Below are 17,221 nucleotides of genomic sequence, written 5' to 3' on the forward strand. Positions count from 1 at the left end.
TTATTCATTATGGTCTTTTAAAATGTTTTCTTGCGTTAAGGACTAAAGATGAGCAAATGAAACACTGAAGCGTGTCTCCTTTGCAAATTAAGATCAAAATTGCTGCCTTATCCTGGGTTGCACTTACATCACAATGATAAAGGAAGTTAATGAAAGATTCTGTGTGAAGACGAAGGACAAAAGGAAATTACAGAAAGTGGGCCTGTACTCTTTTTTTTTTCTTTATTTGAGCTATAATTTAGAAGACAACTGGGAGTAATGAACAGCTCAGTGGCATGAAGTTGGTCTGCCATGTGTCACCCATTTGGGCATGATGTGGCTAAATGAACTCACCCATGAGCCTGAATGTCAAGGGAGGGGGACAGAGAAGAGAGATGGTGAGGGTACATACCAGAAGTATTAGCCATCTGTGTTTCTGTCCATTTGGAGAATCCATTTTCAGGGCCCCAATCAGGAAGTCTCTCTTTCCTCAAACAGAAATGAAATAAAATACTCACTCTCTTCTCTGCCATTTGAGCAGAGCATATGCTGAATCCACAGTGGCAGGAAACCCTGGGAGAGCACAGCGAGTTGGCCTAGGGGATTCAGTCTCCTCTCTTGTCTCCCATTACTTCCTGTCATCATTTTAACTTACTCAACTCTCACCCCCCCTTAAATTAATAAACAGATCCATTGCTGTGACTTTGCATTCATCCCCAGCTGCCCCTTGTCTCTTTTCTCCCCTTAGCAATGAAACAATTTTTCATTTACTATAAAATTAATACAAAAAGAAGGAAATCCTCCCATTTGTGACAACATGGATGGACCTTGAGGGCATTATGCTAAGCGACATAAGCCAGAAAGAGAAAGACAGATACCGCATGGTATCACTTATACATGCAATCTAAAACAAACAAACAAACAAAAAATCAAACTCATAGAAACAGAGAATAGAAAAGTGGCTGCCAGGGGCTGGAGGGTGGGGGAAATAGGGAGAGGTTGGCCGAAGGTCAAAGGGTACAAACTTTCAGCTATAAGATGAATAAGGTCTGAGGATCGAATGTAAAACATGGTGACTATAGTTGATAACACTGTATTTTCTAAATGAAATTCACTAAGAGAGTATACTTAAATATTCTCAACAAAAATAGAAAAAAAGATAAATGTGTGAGGTCATGAACGTGTTAATTAATTAGATATAGGGAATCCTTCCACAATGGATTCATACATCGAATCACCATGATATATACTTTAAATATCTTACAATTTTATGTGTCGATTATACCTCAGTAAAGCTGAATTTTAAAGAAACACAAACAATTTTTTTAAAAAATAGCAATACAATTGTACTATAGGTTTGCAAGATGGCACCACTGGGGGAGCTAGGTAAAGGGCACAGGGGAAATCTCTATTATTTCTTACAATGCATGTGAGTCTACATTTATCTCAAAATGACAAGTTTAATTTTTAAAAAGAAGGTATGTGCTTGACACAAAAACACTTAAACGCTACCTTGTTCTAGAGTATGTACAGTCCTGCTGCCACTGGCATGGTTTACCTACATCAAAGAATAACTCAGGGATATTTAATTCTTTTGTATGCAAGTTGTTTCCTTACATGTGAGAGAATCAGTTGGTAGACTGAATTAAAGAAGGCCAAAACAGGATTTATAAAAGGCTGGAGAGAGGGGGAGGGAACACCTGAAGCTATTCTGGAAATAGGGAATCTCCTTTGCACATTTATGGGGTAACCTGACTGGCTGACAGCTAACGGAGCAGTCCCTCTGGGCATCTGGCCTTGGTAAGGGCTTCAAAGAAAACAATTTCATTTGTTTTTGGATTCTCCATCACATTTTGAGGGTCTAGCTGGGGAGCACCCAAGTCGGGTTTCCTAGGTCTGCCCATGGCCTTTCACCAGCACCTGAACCAAAGTTAGGCCCATTTTGCACCATTGTGCACAATAGAATCTCTCCCCAGCGTGGAAGAGCAGGCCAGGGCTGGCTTTGGAATCAGGAGTAATAGTTGGATTGCAGCTTGACTCCACCATCCATTCATCGAGAGGCTTGGCCAAATCGACCTCTCCAAGGCTCTATTTCCCCACCTCTAAAAGAAACAGAGTATTGTTGTAAGAGTTGAATGATAGCATAATGATGGGTCAAGTCCTCTACATGTGCTATGTATTTCTCCTGCTGTCGTCTGTGCATTCAGTATGAGATATATAAAAACACATAGGGTCAATTTCTGCTTGTTCTTCCCACAAGGAAGTTGTAAAGTTAACATAATTCCTACCTGTTTAATATAGGCCCCATAATTAGATCTGTATTATCGATTACAAAGAGCTTTCAGTGGCTGTTTTAAACCCTGGCTGAAAAGGATATTACTTTCACAAGTTTTTTTTTTTTTTTTTTTTTTTTTGCTGAAACACCATGCATCATTTTTTTTAAAAGGAAGCAAAAAAAAAAAACAAAAACACCTGCTTCTCCAAGCCTCGAGACCTTTAACCCTCAGGCGAGAGCTACCATTATAGGCACCAGCTGGGTGTCTGGGCCCTGTTGGCACAGCTGACAAAATGTCAGTGCCCGTCATTTCTTCTGGGAGCTCTTGAGAGCTGATTGAGCAGATAGCTCAGTCTTTTTCAGAAACAGTTCTCCCCTACTGCTTTATTGATCCCTGCCAGGTACCTCATTTTTGATCCTTTAGCCTGATGTGGCCAATTCTCCATTGAGTTACAGTGGAGGACTGTGGTATTAAATTGTCCAGCTGGAAACACTCCCGGTCCCACTCCCATCACCTCTCCATTTTTTTTTGAGCTGGCTCTGAAACAGCTTCTCAAAAATGAAGAATTGTCTGTGTCGTATAGATAACACTTCTTTAATTCCTGGTGTCTCAAGATTAAATTAGCTATTTTGATGGGCTCATATTCTGAGAACACTGTGTTTTTGAAAACCAACCTTTTATCATGCTGGGAGCCATTTGAAAGCTTTGAGTGAATCTTTGCCAGACCTAAGTATTGATCTTTGTGGCAGGAGGTAGAGAAAGAAATGTGGCAGACAGGGCAAACGAATAGGAATTGAAAGGTTAGAGAACACTGCTGAGTTCCTCTGTGTGAGGAAAGTGCTGTTGTGAGGAGCAAAATGGGCCAGGGGAGGGATACAGGCACATCCTGGGCTTCGATGATTTTCTTAAAAGCGGCCCTAATGGTTCTCAGTGACCACCAGGGAAGGAACCTTGTAAACATCAGAAAAAAATTATTCTTACCATCTTCAGTTGACAGTAATCCTCCCTCTGAACTAAGTTTTTGTCTTCAAAGGTTGATTTAGTTTAGGGTGATCAGCTCATTTGACGCTTTGGTCAATGATGTCATGATCTGCATTGTGTTATTGGGGCATCTTAATAATATTTCCCTCAGTAACAGTTAACAATGATGATAGTCTAGAATAAGGGCCAGCAAACAATGGCCCACCACCTGTTTTTGTACAGTGCCATCAGCTACACTTTCAAATGGTTGGGGAAAAATCAAAAGAAGAATAATATCTTTTGTGCCATGAGAAAATTATATGAAATTCAAATTTCAGTGTTCATAAAGTATTATTGGGAAACAGCCATGCTTGTTCACTTACATGTCTTACATGACGTTGTCTGTGGCTACTTTCACACTACAACAGCAGAGTTGAGTAGTTGTATCAGAGGTCATACGGCCCACAAAGTCTGAAATATTTACTATCTGGCCTTTCCCAGAAAAATATTTCCTTCCCTTGCTCCACACCAGTGCTGCCCAATAAAACTTTCTGCAGTGATGGAAGTGTTCCATAACTTTTACTGTCTAATCCAGTAGGCACTAGCCATGTGTGGCTAGTTAAATTTAAACTAATTAAAATTCAGTAAAATCTAAAATTTATTTCCTCAGTTGCTCTAGCCACATTTCAGTGCTCAATGGCCACATATGGCTAATGGCTACCATATTGAACAGCACAAGTCGAGGATAATAAATAATCTCTATCAAGGAGCTCCATTGTTTGTTCCGTGGAAAATATAGACCTCTTTCATTGCTTCTTCCTTTTTCTGGTAACTTTTTAGGGGTCACTTTTCTGCTTCATTTTACAATCAGAGGACAGTAGCTTTCTTAGCTTGGTTACTTCTGTTCAGCAGCCTAAGACAAGGGTTTGGTTGCGTGTGGTTTATATGGAAGGAGATCCCAGAAAGCATCAGTAGGGGTGTGGGGAAGTGAGAGAGAGAAGGGAAGAAAGCCAATTAGTAGTGTGTTAGCCATCCAGTCACCAACGTGGGCAACCGGAACTCAATCCTACGGGGAAACTCTAGGAGATGGTGTAGAATATGCCTCAGAATTATTCCACCTGAGGGTTAAGGAAGCTGGGGCACTTATCTACCAATTCCCCCATTAGTTGTTGGTTGAAGGCTACTTCTGGGGGCATTAGCTCCTCAGCACTGCAGACTGAGTATGCTTTACAACCATAAAACTTGCCCTGAGGCAGAGAGTCACAGGTGTTCACGGTAAGTAGCCCACAGTAAACAGCACTATTGCCAAGGAGATATGGGCAGGGCACCGATAGCATCTGCTACAGTAAGGCACGGAAGGCATAGCACAGGAAACTCAAAGTATGGCTCTGCTCCTCTGTAATAGCTTTGGTAAAAGGCTGGTGATAGTCGTTAGATAAAGTTAGTGGCTAAAATTGAGACTTGGGTGTATCTGTAAATGACTAGTGTCCTTTACACTGAAATGTGCCTGTAGTAGCACCACCTGACCATACTCTTTGAGGTCATGGCAACCAGCATTGCTGCCACATGTCCTGCTGTGACCACATGGAAATATCCCTACTGGCCAGCCCATGTTCTTTGACAGTTGAACATTGGTTGACAATTGAGCATTCTTTTAGGATCATGCCAGAGGCCAGTACAATATTACATATACGATATTAGATGACTGACCCAAGAGGGCTAGGTGGAAAGTGGGAACTGAGAAATTAAAAAGTGGTCAAGAAGCCAGGAAAACCATGAAGATGGATTGACCAATCTAGGTGGCCTTGAGAAGTTCCAAAGGTGCTACAGATGCCTTGGATAGCTTCTGATGCAGTTCTTATGGGCTGGCTTCAACATGCTGGCACCCTGAAGCAGGACAGATGAATGATTCTGAATATGACAATTCAAAACAGCAGTACCCAGCTTGTAATTGATGACAAGAAACAGAGAAGTATACTATATACCAAAAAGTCTCTGGGAATTCAATATAAAACCTCAGTGCTAAATATTGGCCTAATTTTGGAGGAGATCAGTCAGGTCATATGTTTCTAATTATGTAGGGTTTTAAAAACTTTTTAAAAATATACGTTTTTCAAACTTTCCAAATACAGGCTGTTGCAACTGGGAATCAAATTTTTAAAAAATTTAAGGAGTTAACCACCCTTTCTTCCTGCATCTATGTAATTGGGAGAAATGGGGTCACCTTTTGTCTTTCTTTCTGGCATGTTTGTGTGCTCAAAGGAACTCTGCCCAGTCTCCAGGTGCTTAGGCTTTGGGCCGAGCATGTATCTGAAATCCCTTCCTTCTGGGGAGTCAGAACGACTACGTCTTTAAAATTATGTTATCACAGTGGAAAACTAGAAAAAAAATCTAAACAGGTCATCAAGTAGATGTGAATAATAATTTTGACAGCCATATAAAAATGTCTCTTCTATTAGGTTGAATTCCATACTAGTTAAGTTAAAGCTAGCTGTTTTAATACGTAAACCCTATAATCTTGGTGGTTTAACAAAACAAGTTTATTTCTTGATCATAAAAAGTACAGTTGGTACAGGGAGTTGGGGCTAGGGGCCTCTGTGTTCTCTCAGTATTTGGGACCTCAGGCAGAAGAAGTATCTAAAATCTTTAAAACATGGCTTCCAAGATTACTCCGAGCATCAATTCAATCAGCAGATGGTAGGGAGGGGTTAGATAGAGGGAGAGAGAGTAAGAGAGATCGCTTGCACAGGAGGAGTTAAATGGCCCAGGCCTGGAAGTGGCATATGTGGCTTTTCTACCCATATTGCATTGGCCAGAACTCAGTCATGTGGCACGACCTAATCACAGGGGAGGCTGGGAAATGTAGTCCAGTAAAGGGCCAGGGGGAAAAGATGAGGGTTTGTTGAATAGCCAGTCAATTTCTGCCACACATGTTCTATCTCTTTTCTTCTTCCCCCTTGACCTTTCTCTACCACAACTGAGATATGGAAAAGCCCTTATGCCTGCCCCCACTGGTTGGGGCAGTGTGTCCCCAGTGGATCCCTTCAAAAGCCAAGTTCTAATCTCTTTGCCTTTTCTCTTGCTTTTTAAATTCTGCTAATCTCTCTGGTTTCTGGGAAGAGCCTGAGGACAGGCCAATGGTGAGGAGCGGAAGGTAAAAGCCACGAATTCTAACCGTGGCACTCCCACCAGAGCCATTGCTGGATCCCTGGCATCACACCCAAAGGTACAGATTCTTGTGGGCCCAAGACCTCAAGCGTGTAGTGATGTGTACTTCCTGCTCCCAACATCCTTGAAAGGACTGGAGATATTGTCTGAAGTGACCTGCTCCATTGATAATGCACCTTGTCTTCCAGGGATGGGAAGAGGATTCATTCTTCAGAGGGCACAAACAGCAAATTCTTTTTTCGTCTCCTATGAAACAGAGTAGGAGTGCTGTAAATGCCAAGCAGTATGGATTTTTTAGAATGATGAGTCACTGCTTCTGGTTTTTTCAAGGCAATTATTCATCCAGTCTGAATCTCTTCAAGATGAGCCATTAAGTCTGTTATATAGACAAAGAGCACGGCTGAGATTGCCAAAAGATTGATTTAGGTCAAATAGTAAAGCTGGAACAAATAACTTTTAGAAATAGTGCATCTGCTTTGAAAAAAGAATTGAAATTCAGAACTCCAGGGCTGAGACTGCTGGCCAGTGTAACCCTTGGCTTCAGTGATCCTCTGGCACCAAAGGTCTGGGTTACATTTGTGCGAGAAGGAATCCAGCTTATGCTTCACTTTCTTCAGGCAGGTACCCAGCTCGTAGAAAATGCCTCCTCAGCTCAAAGCTAGAGAGAGAGAATTAATTAACAGACAACGATATCATGAATATTAAATCTGCAAGTTGTGTAAGGAAACAAATCCCCTCACCCCCAGTCTTGTAAATACCTCCATTTCTTACAGTTTCCCCATCCGTAGTGTACCCTCCACACACACCCACCTACACCCTCCTTTTATGCCTACAGTTTTCCTCTGCCCTGAACCAGTTTTCCTCTGCCCTGAACCACCATCTTTTGGCTCCAAAGTTATGATTCCAGCTTAAGCTGTTCCCTAGGCTTCTTTAAGTGCCCAGAAAATCACTGCCTGTTGCCCTTTGCACACCCTTAATCCTGGTGGGAAAAAAGTCCCCTCTGTTACTTATAAAAACTGGGATTCCTTCCATTTTTTAAACTCTATCTGTTAAAATGGGATGATAAACCATGGCTTGCTGCCGGAAGAAGAGAACGAAACATCCCCACCTTAACTCCTCCCAAAGCAGGCCTACTCCCTAGCTTATGCACATGCCAAGCCAACCAGCAAACAATAGACCTATTGCTGCCTTGCATGGATCTGTGAGCCCAGGAGCCTGAACTTAATTCATGAAAAATTTTTGTGTTCACTTGAGTGTTGGGAAGTCTGGGATACTTTACATTTCTCGTGCCACCTATGCGCCACGTGGCACAATCCTGCATTCTAGTCCCTGTACATACTATAGGAGACATCATTTGCTCAGCAACTTTGGATCATTGATGCCTTTACTTTTTAATGATCAATAAGAAAATGTGTTGCAACTAAGAGATTGTAGAAAATGTCAAGTTTAAATCTTCAGCATCATGTTTAAAGACTTCAAAAACATTAAATATTATTCCATTTTGCAAGGATTAATTCAAAAACTGAGTTTGGGAAAGGCAAAACAATGGCACAGATGTTGAAATTCTAGTTACGTAGTTAACACTTTGCGAATGGGATTATACCAATTTAAGTTCTAACTCCTAGTTTGACCTGATACATCCAGCTTGGGCACACATAGTGCAGAGAAGCAGGTGGGAAAAGGTTACATCCTAATGTCAAAGTCATCAAGTACTTGCCCACCCTCCAGTTCAGTGGGTGAAGTTTTTGTTTTTTTTAAATTTCACTTTACTATTATTTTTATTTATTTATTTATTTTTGGCTGCATTGGGTCTTCGTTGCTGCGCACGGGCTTTCTCTAGTTGCAGTGAGTAGGGGCTCCTCTTCGTTGTGGTGCACGGGCTTCTCATTGCGGTGGCTTCTCTTGTTGCGGAGCATGGCTCTAGGCGCCCAGGCTTCAGTAGTTGCAGCACGTGGGCTCTGTAGCTGTGGCTCACAGGCCCTAGAGCACAGGCTCAGTAGTTGTGGTGCACAGGCTTAGTTGCTCCGCGGCATGTGGGATCTTCCCGGACCAGGGCTCGAACCCGTGTCCCCTGTATTGGCAGGTGGATTCTTAACCACTGTGCAGCCAGGGAAGGGCCCCTCAGTGGTTGAAGTTTTAACCCACCAAGCCTGGGTTGTGAATCCTGGAGGCTTGGACTCAGTCTAGTTCTTTGCTCCAACAGTACTTAGCAAGTTGCTATCTGTCAATAAATATCTAGCTCTAAAATTCCACTCTGTGCATCAGTTTTTCTAAGTCATGGATTTTTTTTCATTCTGCATACTAAACATTGACTACATCCAAAGCTTGGTTTAAAATGACTTCATGGGGTATCTTCTCCTCAACCAAAAGACGTTGACTCATGCCACACTTCTCCATGCAGATTTAGCTTTTTGGTGTACTAAAAATGGGCAGAAGTTCTTAGTCTATAAAGCATATGGAGTGTCGGGGTTTGGGAGGAACAAAGCATCTTAGAAGGGCTGTATTTTTCCTACTTTAACACCTAGGGAATGCTTCTTTCCCCTCTAATTTTTCAGCAAACTTTTCTGTTGGTAGAAGTAAGCAAAAGCATTCACGTCAAAACATCATTTGCCTTGGATTTCAAAATCATAATCTCTGTTTTGTTTTATTGTGCCTAGCTAAAACCCTGTGGGTTAGACTTCGTTGCACTGTAAAATAAATAAATAAATAAATAAAAACCTTTGATAAATGTGATGATGAGAGCACACAACTATAAATTCTAGCACAGCCTTTGTGTAAGAAGTTGTTCCCTATTCTGCCCCTCTTCTCGTATTTAAAGTAGGAATCATCTTCACCTAGATATTCATTGACAGATAACATCCTGCTAAGTATTGTTGGAACAAAGAATTACACTGATTCCAAGCCTCCTAGACTCACAACCCAGGCTTAGTGTGGTAACACTTTACCCACTGAATGGGAGGGTGGACAAATAGTTGATGGAATGCTTCTGCTGATTCCTGAGGTGGTTGAAGCATCTCTTTACTAAATCACAGGTTCATGGGCAAAATCTGGAGATGACTAAAACTATTCACAGTTCTGATGGCCAGGATTTTTGGATGTATCTATGGGAGAATTGTGCAATAAAAGTTCTCATGGATATATCTGAGTAAATGATTATGGGTTTAAGGCAAAGCAAAAGGACTGTTGCAACACTGTAGTATTGGGTGGCCACCAGTGGGCTTATTTGGACTGCTAATATCTGTGATAGGGACCAGGAGCTGTGTTTTCCTATCAAAGAAGATGCTGAGTAATTGTTTCCAATATTTCCCTGCCTCACCACCCTGTTACATCCCAGATCTTGTGTTTTTATTCTTGTTTAGATGTCTGTTGTTGTTGTTATTGTTGTATCTGCTCAGGTTCATTCACCCACCTAGGAGAACCCACCAGGTCCCCACAGCAGCCAGAATGGCCTTTTAAAAATACCAATAGGAAATCAAAGAGGATGGAACCCTTCCAAACTCATTTTACCAGGCCAGCATTACCCCAATACCAAAGCCAGACAAGGACAACACAAGAAAAGAAAGTTACAGGTAAATATCCTTGATGAACATTGATGTAAAAATCCTCAGCAAAACATTAGCAAACTGAATTCAGCAGTACATTAAAAGGATCATACACCATAATCAAGTGAGATTTACTCCTGGCATGCAAGGATGGTTCAACACATACAAGTTAGTAAATGAGATACACCACATTAACAAAATGAAGGATAAAAATCATATGATTCTCTCAATAGATGCAGAGAAAGCATTTGACAAAACTCAACATCCTTTCATGATGAAAACTCTCAACAAATTAGGTATAGATGGAATGTACCTCAACATAATAAATGCATACAGTCGTCCCTCAGTATCCACAGGGGATTGGTTCCAGGACCCAGCACAGATACCGAAATCTGAGGATGCTCAAGTCCCACAGTCAGCCCTCCATATCCACAGTTCTGCATCTGCAGATTCCACCAACCCCAACCGCAGATCATGTAGTTCTGTATTTACTATTGAAAAAAAATCCATGTATAAGGTTGGTAAAAGGGTACAAACTTTCAGCTATAAGATGAATAAAGTCTGAGTATCTAATGTATAGCATGGTAACTATAGTTGATAATACTGTATTGTATAGTTTTTAAAATTGAGATATAATTGACATATAACATTGTGTAAGTTTAAGGTGTACAATGTGTTGATTTGACACATTTATATATTGCAGTATGATTACCACCAAAATGTTAGCTAACATCTCTACCATGTCACATAATTATCTTTCTTTGTGTGTGGAGAGAACGTTTAAGATCTCATAGCAACTTTGAAGCGTATATTGAAGTTTGTTAAGAGAGATCTTGCGTGTTCTCAGCAAAATAAAAAGGCAGATATGTGAGGTGATGGATGTGTTAATTAACTTGATTGTGAATACTCTTTCACAATATATACATAGTATACAAGTATCAAGTCACATTGTACACTTTAAATATATTACAATTTTATCCATCAATTATACCTTGGTAAAGCTGAAAAAAATACCAATAGGATCACAACAATCACAGCATTCCCCTGCTTAAAACCTTTCGATGACTTCCTATTGATCCCAGAATGAAGTCCAAACTCCCTTAGCTCATGAGCATTTTCCTTCTGGATCAGGCCCTTGCTTACCTCTTTTCTACCTTATTTGTATGCTGCACTCGTGCCGTATCCAATTATGGGCATGTTCTCTTATGATTTGCCCATTGAGATTTCCTCCCTCTGAGATCCTTCTTTGCTCCCTTCTCTGTCTGGCTAATGCTTATTTGATCTTTAAGACATGACTCAAGCATCACCTCTTACTGGAAGCCTTCCATGATCCCTCCCATCCACAGACTGAGACAGGTACTCACCTCTGTACCACTGCAGAAACCTCTGCTTACATCTGACCCTATGTCAGAGCCTCTCCCTCATCATACCTCGAGATCTTTGAGTGCAGAGTCTGTTTCTCACCTCAGTGTTCCCAGTGTCTAGCATCCTTCCTGGATCTGAAAGACTAATCAAATTCTTTTGGGAAACAGATAAAGTGCCCTTGAAAATAGAGATTCCATACAAGCTACTGTATATAAAATAGATAAACAACAAGCTCCTACTGTATAGCACAGGGAACTAGATTCAATACCCTGTAATAAACCATAATGGAAAAGAATATGAAAAAGAATATGTACATGTACCCATAACTGAATCACTTTTCCATACACCTGAAACTAATACAATATTGTAAATCAACTATACTTCAGTTAAAAAAAAGAAAATAGAGATTCCATATTGCATGAGGTTTTTAAAAACATGTAGTGAAGGATAGCATTGAGAAAACTACTCAAATAAACCTGTAACTCAAGAAATAGAGCAGTTTCAGCTACCCAGAACACCCTCATCATGCCCCCTTTCAGGCATTATTGCCCCAAGATAAGCACTATCCCGCCACTATAAATTAGTTTTGCCTGTTTTTTACTTTAAATGAATGGAAACATACAATATGTACTCTTTTGTGTCTGGTTTCTTTCACTCAACATTTTGTTTATGAGATCCAGCACAACAATGTTGTGTCTAATTGTAATTTGTTCATTCTCATTTCTGCATAGTATTCCATTGTGTAAACATACCACAGTATATTTATCCAACTATCATCAGGCAGTATTTGCACAGTTTTCGATTTGGGGCTTTTACAGAGTGCTGCGATCCATATTCAGGTTTTAGAGTTCTTCTGTTAGTCACTTATTTATTGTGTTGGTAAAATTACTTTTCCCAAGAAATGCCTTCAGCAATGTCCTTAATTCCAAACTAATCTGCACATTCTTTTACTTGAGTTAATTAGAGCTGGATCAGTGAGGTCAAAAATGGCAGATCAATTATCAAAGAGCTGGTGAGTAAAATCAACCTCCTAGGACAAACATAGCTTAAAAGCTTAAGCAAACAAGCACAATTTTCTACCCCAAACATTCTAACATGCAGTTTCCTGTCATAAACATTCATAGTCTCAGGGTTACAAGTCAACAGTCTTTAGAGTTACTAAAACTAACCTTGCAAGATTATAGAAATGCTCTTTGCCCCTTTTCGGTAAACAGCCTTAGAAAGTCAACTTTATAATGACCATATATAGAAGTAAAGATTTAGCTTAAATGTTGTGAAAACTTGTAGGTAAATATTTGCTTATCTTCTCCCTTATCTGTCTAAGCAAAGGGTAATGGTTAATCCAGTGTTTCGAACTGTCAAAAATGCTTGTGTCACGTCTTAACCTTTCTCCCCATGTTTTTTCATATCCTCCTATTTGAAACTCCTATTTGATTTCAATGTTTATCTCAGTTGAGCTTGAATCATAGATACTCAGGACTTGTTTTATTATTTTCCATAATGGTGTATATATAAATTTATCTGATAATAATTACTCAGTTTCACTGAATTGAACTGAATTAAATAATGTTTTAGAAAATAGTTAAGACGCCCACCAGGTGTTCTGACGGTTTCATTGCATTGCCTCTTTTCAGAGATGTATACTAGGAAAAGGTGGTATGGTTAATAATGATCGACTGTTAAATTAAGGTGAAGTCAAACATGACCTTGAGATATCTTGAGCAAGAACCTAATATAGAAGAGAGAGAGAAGAAAGGTATGGAAAATACCAGGAGTGTTTCTTTAACACATTGAGTTAGGGTGGCTAGACAAGCCATCATCAGTCATAAGCAAAGTGGGAAAATTAGCAGATCTGAGAAACAGTGAAAGGATCCCAAGTTAAAACAGGGAAAAGCGGAAAGATCTCTAAGGATAGGAACATATTAAAAGCAAGTAAGTAAACATTTCTGCAATACACGTGTGTGGAGGGGAGACAGGAATCTGTGAAAAGATTTTCTCTCAAAAAAACTTACAGCAAATCGGTAGAGAGCTAAAGGCCCCGACGGAGCTTGTTGGATGTCCCAGATGTAAACCCTGAGAGGAGAATTCACGTGAAAGTGATTTATTAGTAGGCGTTCCCAAGCAGGCGAGTGGGAAGCGGGTGTGGGAAGGAAGGAGGCCAAGCAAGAGTGCAGCAGCCCGCAAGCCCACAGAGGGTAACTTGGGCTCAGTCCTGAGGGAGCTCCGCGGACAGTGGAGGTCACACCTCAGAGCTGTCCCCATCGGGAGCACAGGGACTGGAGTTGCTCCTCCTGGCCTGTCAGTCAGTGGTCAAGGGCTACCCTGGGGGGCACCCCCAGCTCTCTTTGCCCAGGCAAAACCAGATTAAAACTGGGGCAACAGCTCCAAAATCGATAGAGCAAGTAGGATTGGAGAGTGAGACATGAGATGCTCTATGGCTTTGTCCGGGCCGCTCTGGACATCCGGGGAAGGCAAACCAATCTGAACACTTCCCTGGGGCGCAGCGACCTGGAGCTGAGAGAGAGAAACGCTTTGCCCTCGGCTGTGGAGTTGTGATAAGGTAAGCTGGAGCGTCAGTCACCCATGATGCGGATCATTGAGAGAGTGAAGGGACACCAGATTGAGTGGCAGCAGAACCGTCAAGGGAGCCCTGAGGGCATTCGAGTCCTTAGTTCGATTATTCCTCCCTTTTGCTGTGGTTTGGATTCAGAAATCGATTCTCCTCTTCACTTTATTCTTCAAATATTTATGGAGCTCCTACTATATACCAAGCACTGCTCAACGGCTGAGGCTGTGGATGTGAACAGAAAAGATAAAAGCCCTCTGCCCTCATAGAACTTACAGTCTAGTGGACAGAAAGCCAACTATATGTGTGAATTGTGAATTAGTTGTTTCCCCCACTAGACTGTAAGCTTCATTTTATATATATATATATATATATATATGTATATGACAATGTCCTATTGGGACAAGTGCTATGAAGAAAAAAAGCCAGTCAGAGCAAGCGGATAGAGTGAAGAGGGAGGTGGTTATTTGGAATAGGGAGGCCTTTCTGCAAAGAGATATTTGAGCAGAGACCTGAGTACAGTGAGGGTGTGAACTAGGCAAGGATGTGGGCAGGAGGTGAGTTTCTGTCGACTGCAACCAAGAGAGTCTTGAAAGTCTTTCTGACGATTTTGAAACATGGTGGTTCGTGGGATTGTATTTGCGCAGACCTGCCGTGGTCCCCAGGGCTAAGGGGGGTGTGCGTGTTCCTTCTGTGTCCAGTCTTGCCAAGGCAGCTCTAAGCAGGAGTTGGGGGCCTTTGCTGGGCGCTTTGCCTTGCTACTCAGGGCTGAGTGTTTACAGGGCCGTGGCTGACGCCACCCGCTCAGACGTGACGGTCTAGGAGATTTTCCTTTATGGTCATTTGGATTACAATGTTGGAACTTTTCTTTCCTAGTTCAGTTGTAAAATCAGGTTTTTAAATCTGCTTATGTGCCCTCTTACAACATCAGACTTCCTGGTTCAAGGGTGTGTTCTTTCTGTTTTGGTTTAAATCATGTTTATTAAGGTATCATTGGCATACAGTAAAAAATCACCCATTTTAGGTGTACAGTTCTCTGAATTTTGACAAATACACACAGTTGTGTTACGTGTACCACAATCATGATACACAACATTTCCATTGAAGCCGAATCTAGCCTCTCTATCCCGACACTGAATTAAATCTCAGAGACAGAGTTTTGGGTGAAGTAGAGAATAGCTTTATTGTTTTGCCAGGCAAAGGGGGCCACAGGTGGCTAATGCCCTCAAAACTGTGCGTCCCAACGTGGAGGGGGTAGTGAGAAATTTTATAGTAATGGTTCAAGGAGAATGTGATGAGCTCGTGGACATTCTTCTGATTGGCTGGTGGGGAGGTAAGTGGGCGTCAGCATCATCCACCTTCTGGTTCCAACTAGTCTGGGGTCTACGTGCTGCTGGGCAGCATAGGCAGCATACTGTAATTAACCGTTAACTTCTCCCACCTGGTGAGGGCTTCAGTATCCGCAGAGCAGCTCAAAGATACTGTTACAGTGTGTGTGTATCCCTTGGGGGGAACCAGGACCCAGCCCCAAAATTACACTATTGTTTCTCTTGACTGTTCCTCCCTTGTCTCTGTATCCCCTCCCTTCCCTAATTAGCATCTGTTTGAACCTGCTCCTCCGCACTCAGGGATGGTCGTGGAGGCTGAATGAAGCCGGTTTCCTTTAATCAAGGAATGGGGGACACAGAAAGGCTTTTGTGCCCAGGAGCCCCACAGGGTCCTGCTGCGCATCACTGTCACCCCAAGGATGTGTCCTGGAGAACACCTTAGGTCCTTTTTCTTCTCTCTCTCTTTGCTGAGAAGTTGGGGATACAAAGATACACAAGCATGGAAAATAAAGTTAATACTTGAAAACTGAAACTGAATATTTGGGAGTTAAGCTACAGCAGATAAACTATTATGTAATCTTTACTAAACATGTTTTTATATTAATTGAGCTGTTTCTTCTAGATACGTAAACAAAATAGTTAATATGTGAAGATTATAATCTTCACCTGGACATTTGAATTGTAGAGGATTGACTGTTTTTGTTTTTTTTTTGCCGGCTCCTTGGAGTTTATTTTCCACTTGGTGCAAGGCACAGGGTTTTGGGGTGTCAGGAAGGCTCTTGTGTGGCTTGGATAGTAAGGAGTGGGGTCCTCTCAACTTCCTTTTTGGTGTTTTGCTGTTTTAATATTAAAAAACAACTGCTTCCGCTGGCTGCAGCCCGCTTAGTGTCGGGAGGGAAGGGGGGGCTCTGATGAGCTTAGTGCCTTGGAAGGAAGCCTGGCAGCTGTTGGGGGCCACTCAGGACGGGGGCCTACAGTTGGTTTTGCCAGGCTGCTGCTTCCCCACGGCTTCCCGAGCCAGGTCATAGGTGATCGTGCTGGCGGAGGCCTGGGCAGATTCCGAGTGCTCTGAGGACGCAAACACTGTGGCCATGAACGGGAGAGTGGAGTTCCTGAAAAAGAAGCTAGCCCACCCGTGTCCTGGGTGGGCTTTGGGGAGAGCGGGCTGGTGGGGGATGGCTTCCCCAGGGCACTCGGCACTTCCGCAGGAGCTGTTACTGGAAGTGGCACCCAGGCGGCGCCGGTAGTAGTCGTGGGTGGCCACGAGTGGGCCGCTGGAGGGCATGGCTGCCATGCTTTTGCCTGTGGGCTGGGAGAAGCCTCGGCGACGACCCCTCGCGGGACTGGGAGCGCGATCACGGGCGGCGGGGACCAGGGCGCTAGGCCACGGAGCCCATCTGCGCAGGAGACCGCGGGTGGCCGTTCCACCGACAAAGTTTATCATATAATAATGTGAACACGTATGCTTTAAGAATAATTCAACTGTTTCTTCTTGGTAAGAAACTACTATTTAGTGGAAGTGGGATATTCCTTCAAGAATCATCTTGGTTCCAGTGCGTTCAAGACACTCGCATTCAGATGAGCTGTGGATGTGCTTGTTCCTTCTCTTATCCCCACTCCCTCTCGCACCCTTGATCAGTGCCCTTCACTAACTCTCCAGGGATATCTTTCTTCCGTTTTCAACAAGCCAGTTCTCCTCTATCTGGGGGGGGGAAATCGTTTAATTCTTCTCAAATATAGCTGGGTTCCCAGTAACTAACATTTGTTGAGTGCCAGTAAATTGCTAATTGCTTTTGGTCATTATCCCACTTTATTCTCCCAAACCCTGGTTGCAGGTAATATTTTACAGAAGAAAATATGATGGCCATGTGCCTAGACTTTCGGTGTTATGAAATCCCAACAGGTCATCCCAAAGGATTTGCTGTGAGAATCAAATGTAATCAGTGAGGAAACTGAGGCTTGGGAGGGGCAGGAGGGTGTATATTTCAGGCTCTTGGGAAATCTGCTTCACGTTCCTCTTGCAGCTTGATTGCTTTG

The 17,221-nt window shown here is 42.2% G+C and overlaps 1 pseudogene; it reads right to left on the reverse strand.

Annotated features, from left to right (window-relative positions):
• Nucleotides 1–16,066: 16,066 nt before the first annotated feature.
• On the reverse strand, nucleotides 16,067–16,497 carry LOC113614547 (pancreatic progenitor cell differentiation and proliferation factor pseudogene; annotated as a pseudogene).
• Nucleotides 16,498–17,221: the final 724 nt, after the last annotated feature.

Source organism: Aethalodelphis obliquidens, unplaced genomic scaffold (assembly GCF_003676395.1).
Source record: "Aethalodelphis obliquidens isolate GAN/ISIS:26980383/991018 unplaced genomic scaffold, ASM367639v1 scaffold99, whole genome shotgun sequence".
In the NCBI taxonomy this organism is placed as follows: Eukaryota; Metazoa; Chordata; class Mammalia; order Artiodactyla; family Delphinidae; genus Aethalodelphis; species Aethalodelphis obliquidens.